The sequence below is a fragment of the Penaeus monodon genome, chromosome 3 (genome assembly GCF_015228065.2).
Source record: "Penaeus monodon isolate SGIC_2016 chromosome 3, NSTDA_Pmon_1, whole genome shotgun sequence".
NCBI lineage: Eukaryota > Metazoa > Arthropoda > Malacostraca > Decapoda > Penaeidae > Penaeus > Penaeus monodon.
This window is the reverse complement of record NC_051388.1, coordinates 59,703,253-59,710,352: the sequence shown is the minus strand read 5'-3', so window position 1 is coordinate 59,710,352 and position 7,100 is coordinate 59,703,253. Positions and strand designations below refer to the sequence as shown.

The window sequence follows — 7,100 nt, the reverse complement described above, 5'->3', positions numbered from 1 at the left end:
TTTTTGGGGGTTGTGTGTTTTTGGGTTGGGGGGGGGTGGGGGGGGTGGGGTGTGTGTTTTTGTTGTTATTTTTTTTTTTTTTTTTTTTTTTTTTTTTTTTATATTCTTTTATTTAAATTATATATTATTTATTTTATTTTTTATTTTTTATTATTATATTCGTATATATGATATGAAATTTTTTTAAAAAAATTTTTTTTGTAATATACATATTTTTTTGTATATAATTATATTTATCAACTTTCCCCAAACACCACACACACCCAAAACACATGTGGGTTGTGTGTGTGTGTGTGTGTGGTGGTGTGTGTGGGCGTGTTTTTTTGGGGGGTGGGTGTTGTGTGTGGTGTGTGGGTGTGTGGTGTGTTTAACTTTATGTACCATTTTTTCCGGGGAAAAGCTGGAAGTGAAAAAGTTTCGTCCCAGGGGAAAATTTGACCCAGGCGGGAGAAAAGTGAAGCAGGGTAAAGGTCAGAAGGGTTTTCTGTGCCAGCGTCGCCGGCCGTAATGCCACGTGCCCGCCCCGTTGCAGCAGATTCGTTGCGCGCATGAAGGAATGTTTGAGGGGCTTGGGGCGCGAAGGGGGCGAAGGAGCGTGTCACGGGGAAGGAGTACTGTGGCACCAAGAGGGCCACATAACGGAGCCGGGTGGCATTAACCTTCACCGGAGCCCCTGGTACAAATGACCGAGACACAGGTGGGGAAAACCTGTAAACCCGCTGCCAGTCCAGGGGGGGATGATCTCAATAGTTGCACTTTTTTTCCTTGTGCCCGCTTTAATTTCACACGCGGGGTATCAGCGCGCGGAATCAAAAGGTTTAATATAAATGAAGGCGTTGGGTTTTCCCGCAAATGCTTTTTCGCCTCGCTAAAAGCCCGCCCTTCCTCCGCAAGTGACCCTTTTAAAAATTTTTAAGTGATCGTGCTTTTTTCTTTTTGGGGGTTTTGCTTTTGATTTTTTTTTCCCCTTTCCCCTCTCTTTTTTTCGTGGGGTGGTGTCCCTTACTTCTTTCTATTTTCCTCCTTTTGTTTTAACTTTACTTGCATCTCCGACCAAGCAGCAGTATGGCTCCATCATCGGTAACTGAAAATTAGGTTTGTTGTTATTGCCCTTATCACCGCAGAGGTTAATTAGAATATTTAAAGACGCGAGGAAACTTCAGCGGGGTTGCAAATCACGCCCGCATTTGTTGCACAAATTATCTGCGAATGAAGAACACCTAAACGCGGCAAAACGCAGAACGGCGGGTTTTTTGCTGGGGAATTTGCGCCCGGGAAAAAACTGATTCAAAGGGACTTTTTTTTTGGGCAAAAAAGTGGGCGCTTTTTCATCTCCACGTGGCTTTTCCTTTGCCTCGGGGCCCAGCCGGTCGCCATGACGCTTGCGCTTTATGTGCCTTTGCCTGTCTCGGGTTCTTAGGCTTGTAGACTTTATTTCATTCACTCACTCATTCGTTACTCCTCTCTCTCTCTCTCTATCTATCTATCTATCATCTATTACTTTATTCTTTCTCTCTCTCTCTTTTTTTTATCTTTTTCACGCGTGTGTATGTGGTTGTTGTGTGGTGTGGTTTGTGTGTGTGGTTTTGTGTGTGTGTGTGTGTGTGTTGTGGTGTGTGTGTGTTGTGTGTGGGGGTGCGTGGGTGTGTGTGTGGGGTGTGTTGTGTGGTTGTGTTTGTGGTGTGTGTTGTGTGTTGTGTATGTATGTATTTGTTGCTTGTAAGTTATATCACCCCTACAAACATTAATCATTTTGTACAAGGTGCGCTATTTTATAATTGCTCTCCTCTCTCTCCTCTCTCTCTCTCTCTCTCTCTCTTTTCTCTCTCTCTCTCTCTCTCTTTTTTGGGGGGGGCCCCTTGAAATCCCCCCCAGGCCCTTCCCCTCCGGGGCAAAAAAAAATTTTTGTATTTTCCCAAAAAACAAAATTTTTTTTAAAAAAAGGGGGGACCCCGGGGTTTTTTTCCCCCTTTACTTTTTAAGGGCCCCGTGGGGTTTTGGTTTGGGAATTTTTTTTTTCTTTCACCCTTTCTCTTTTCCTTTTCTTTTTTTTAAATTTCCAATTCCTTTCTTTCTTTTTATTTTTTTCCCGGTTTTTAGGTGTTTTTTTGGGGGTTGGGTTTTTGGTTTGGTTTGGGGGTTTTGTTTTTGGGGTTTTGTTTTGGGGGCTGGGGTTGGGTTGAAAATTTTTGGGGTGGGGGGGGTTTTTGTGGGGTGGGGGTGATTATTAAAATTTTTACAAAAAGGGGGTTTTTTCCCCCCCCCCCCCCCCTTTCCCTTTTTTCCCTTCTTTTTTAAATTTCCCTTTTTTTTCTTTTCCCTCTCTCTCTCTTCTCTTTTTTTCTCCCTTTTTCTCTCTCTCTCTCTCTCTTTTTTCCCCGCTTTTTTTCGGTTTTTTTTTTTTTTTTTTTTTTTTTATGTCTTTTTTTTTTTTGTTCTTTTTTTTTTTTTTTTTTTTTGTTTTTTTTTTTTTTGTTCTTGTCTTTCCCCTCTCTTCTTTTCCTTCCTTTTTTTCTTCCTCCTCTTTTTTCTCCCTCCTCTCTCCTCTCTCTTCCTTTCTCTCTCTCTCTCTCTCCTTCTCTCTCTTTTCCTCCTCTCTCTCTCTTCCCCCTCCCTCCCCCTTCTCTCTTTTCCCCTTCTCCTTTCTCTCTCTCTCTCCCCCTCTCCCCTCCCCCCTCTCTCTTCCTTCTTTCTCTCTCCCTCTTTTTCCCTCTCCCTCCTCCCCCCACCCCCCTCTTCTCCCTCCCCTCTTCTCTCCCCCCTCTCTCCTTCTCTCCCTCTCTCTCCCTCTCTCTTTTTCTCCCCTCTCTCTCTCCCTCTCTCTCTCTTTTTCTCTCTCCTCTCTCTCTCTTTCTTTTTCTCTCTCTCTTTCTCTCCTTTTCTCTTCTCCTTTCTCCTCTCTCTTCTCTCCTTCTTCTCTCTCTCCCTTCTTCTCCCCTCTCTTCTCTCCCCTTTCTCCTTCTTCTCTCTCTCTTTTCTCTTTTAAATTTTTTTTTTCTCTCTCTCTTCCATTGGGGATGGTGTGTGTGTGTGTGTGTGTGTGTGTGTCACTATATGCATTACTTCGTTTCGCACATGTTTGTTAGTACATTTTTCATATCTAGTGCACTGTATTATAGCATCAGTGGCGGAGCATATTCAAGATGGTGACAGTTAAGAAATTGGAGTTTCGAAAGTGATGGTTGGATTCTGATAATAATTCTTGTCAATCAAACGTGATTGTTTTCTCTTTCGTCTTTTTGATTACGATTAGGTCGAATAACCGAATAACACATTAATTCATTTGATATACTAATTGATATATAAAATATTTTAATACTGGCGATAGGGGCAAAGAATTAGAAGTTGCACCTTTACATTTTTTGGGTGATTTACCGTTTTTGCATAATTTGTTTAGAAAAAAATTAAGAGAGAAACTTCACATATTAAAAAGGCAGTTGGGAATTTAAGTTGAAAGGGGGGTTGGGTAGTGTTTAGCGGTTTTTTAATTTTTTCAAGATTAATTTTTTTTTAATTTGGGGCTTTTTGGTTTGGGAAAAAAATAAAGCAAACCGAAAGCGGTTTGGTTTTTCAAAACAAAAAATTTTATTTTAATTTTATAAGGATCATTTTGTAAGAAAATAGGTCAAAGCCACGCCAAAAATGTTTAAAAAAATTTAATTTAATTTAATTGTAAAAGAGTAGTTTTGGGGAAAGATAACCCTTATGGTAAATTTAAACAGAAAAAAAATTCTTTAAAAACGTAATTTTGAAAAGTGTATTAAAAGACCTGGTAGGTTCATTTTTCTTGGATTTGAGAACTTAAAAAGCATCATATACCAATTAAAGGCCCTGCAATTCTAGATAAGGCTAGGGGTTTTTAGGGTTTTTAGGCGTGCCCGAAATACGTCCTTGGGGCTTTTTTTTCTTCTTTTTTTTTTTTTTTTTTATTCAGTTAAAATGTTAATTCAACTTTCCCTTTCCACTGATCCGTCTTTCCCAAAATCTTTTTCTCTTCCGCCACGGCCATATCCCTTCCAGCAACACTCACGGCCGAACACCTCAGAAGTATAACAGTTCCTAGCCACCACAAATTTCTCGCAAGACTAGGCAAGATTTAGCTATTAAAATATGCAGGAAGTTTACCTTATCCCCACACAGGTGTCTCGCCATATGCTGCAAACATCGTCGCCATTGCAAAACATTTCTGCACACTCGAAGGCTTCTTTTATAGCAACATCAAAATTGTGAGAGCACTCAACACTCTCGGGTTCTTGTTTGCTCTGATGCCACTGTACTACACCATCGTAACACTGTCAAAGTAAGAAGCTAATTAAACTTACTTTATATTGCTTTTTTAAGCAGCATTTCTCTTTGGAGATTACTCTGCCTTCGAATATAAAGACTTCACTGACTGCATTTTTAAAACTGATTTTTTAATCAATACCATCATAGTTGGTGGAACTTGTTGGATAGTATTCTGGATCTTATCGCGGGCAATAATATTTTATTCATTTTTTGTATATGTTTGCTTATGAATAGGTGCATCGTTTTGTCATCATGTTCGGTATCATTAGTATGACATTAATATTTTTTCAATGTCAAACCACTTTAGGAACATCCCCCCCCTCTCTATCTATCTCTCTATCTATCTATTTATCTATCTCACTCTGTGTGTCTTATTATCTTTTATTCCCACACTTGTACGTATAGATAGTGAATGTGATAAATACGTCACAACACTTTATATACGTACATATATAAATATTTTTATATCCAGTACATACCCACAACTCTCTCTCTCTCTCTCTCTCTCTCTCCCTCTCTCTCTCTCTCTCTCTCTCTCTCTCTCTCTCTCTCTCTCTCTCTCTCTCTCTCTCTCTCTCTCTCTCTCTCTCTCTCTCTCTCTCTCAATCTATCCTGTCTCTACCTATCTGTCTATCTATCTCTTGGTTCTTTTTAAGCATTATGAATCAGTGTTGTAGTTACAGCTTATGTTCCTCATGACTGCCTCACCTCGCTCAGATATAACAAGACAGGATCGTGTGCGCTCCTTTTTTTATTATGTTCCTTTTCTCCTCTTTTCCTAGAACGGAACTGACTCCCCAAAGAGAGCGCGTGAGTGAGCTCCGGCGCCTCCTCCTTCCAGGGGCTCGCGGCCACACGCACCTGGCGGGCTCAGATCATCAGGTGATATCATTATCATTCCTGAGCCAGGCGAGGCTGCGGCTCAACCTCTATTTTTGAGACACCACAGCCATTTCGACTTCTCGGGCATCACGGGACGTCGCCAGGGATGATGGCCTTTTGGTCGAGACGTCTTGGAAAGATAGCGTTTGGAATTTCGGGAGCTGTAAGATTTTTGTTTGAGGGAGGGGGAGGGGGAGGAACCAATGGGAAAAAAACTGAGCCTTGCGGGTTACTTAATGACGTGGTGGCAACCGTGACTGTCGGCAAGGTGAACATGGCGGTGGGGGAGGGGGAGGGGGAGGGGGGAGGACATGTGTCTAGACTGGCAGGTGTTCAGACATTCGGCAACACCTGCTGTCTGTGTCTGTGTCTTGTCTGACTCACCTTCACCGTCATTGCAGCCATACCGCCGGATTCATTACTATTACGGAATCGGTGTGCGTGACGTCTTCTGGGAGCTTATCGCCTTTGGGTCGCTGTCTGTCTGTCTGTTTGTCTGCCTGTCCTGCTTTTGTTCTGCCTGTCTTTCTGTCTTTCTGTCTGCCTGTCTGTCTGTCTCTCAGTCTGTCGGCCTGTGTTTATGCGACTTCCTCGAGTTTGGCTGCAGAAATATCTTCGTCATTTTACTGCCTCCGGAATTGGCTGTGGTGACAGAGAGGTAGTTCGCGAGCAGCAGAAGCCAGCCCCGAATAGGAAGCTCTTGACACAGCACGGGAAGGCTTCGCCGCTGTCGCCCCTTCTTCCTTCCTGGCCCTTCTTTTCTGTAATTAATGCCATTACTCCATTTTTTCGTGTGTGGAATTTTCTTCTCCTCAATTAACTTTTTTGCTGAAAATACGCACGCACACCTAAACGTATACGTAAACGAGTATCTATCTGTCTGTATATCTATGTGTGTGTGTGTGTGTGTGTGTGTGTGTGTGTGGTGTGTGTGTGTGTGTGTGTGTGTGTGTGTGTGTGGTGTGTGTGTGTGTGTGTGTGTGTGTGTGTGTGTGTGTGTGTGCATGCGTGCATGTAAGTATACACATGCATGTGTGTTTGACAGGATGAAACTTTATATTTGAATGAGGTATCGGAATCAGTGATTATGGCTTGTCTTGTAGCGTAGCGTCACGAATTAGTACTTGTATTTATTTTGGGCATGATTGTATTCAGTTGGATAAGAGAAAGAATTAATTACAGCAATAGCTCTATAGAAACAACACGAGCAGGAGAAATGAAAGGCCGGTGGTGGGGGCCTCCTCCGCCAGCCAAAGCGAAGGGAGGGAAGATGAAAAAGGCGAGCGAGGTGTGATGTGAGCAAGAAAGAGAAGTAGACATGAGGAGCATCGCCCCGGGCCGTGCAGTAATCATCGCTGCTGATGATACGTTCACAGACAAGAGAGAAGCCTCCCGTCGCTCACGCTCGCTGCCCCTCGCTCGCTCCTCCTCACGGTCCTCGCTCGTTGCTGGCAGGTTCTTCGGAAAGTGGTTGAATGGATTACCAAACTCATTTTTTTCCTCTAGTTTCGGAATGAGAAGCCACTCTTGTCAATGGGGGATTGTGTGAAGATTGTGAGCTGATTCGGCGGGAGGTAGAGGCATGTTGTTCCTCTTTGAATTGTGATTTAACAAAGTGTATGGTCTTTGGGGTTGGAAAAATGATGAGGATTTAAGAGGGAAAAACGTCACAGAAGGACGCGTAATCAAGGGAAACTGTCCGCGAGGCAAAATGAGTAAAAGAAGGAAGTGCAAACGCAGCAGAATATTTATATGAGCTCCCCCCCTAACCCTCGCGTGCAGGAGCTGGGCCTCCCTCCCTCCCGCGGCCACCACCTATAGGCCCCCTGTCATAGAAAACGGCATTTTACCATAGGCCCAACCGGTAGCAACAACTCCGCTAGACTGAGGACGGTGTTTCAGTTTCAAGTTGTATTGGGCTGTTTCGTCGA

General features: G+C 43.0%; 1 long non-coding RNA gene across 1 annotated transcript in view; it reads left to right on the top strand.

The window, feature by feature from the left end:
* Positions 1-7,100, top strand: part of LOC119597649 — a 108,828-nt gene that overhangs the window by 73,972 nt on the left and 27,756 nt on the right. The gene's annotated exons all lie outside the window — the stretch shown is intronic.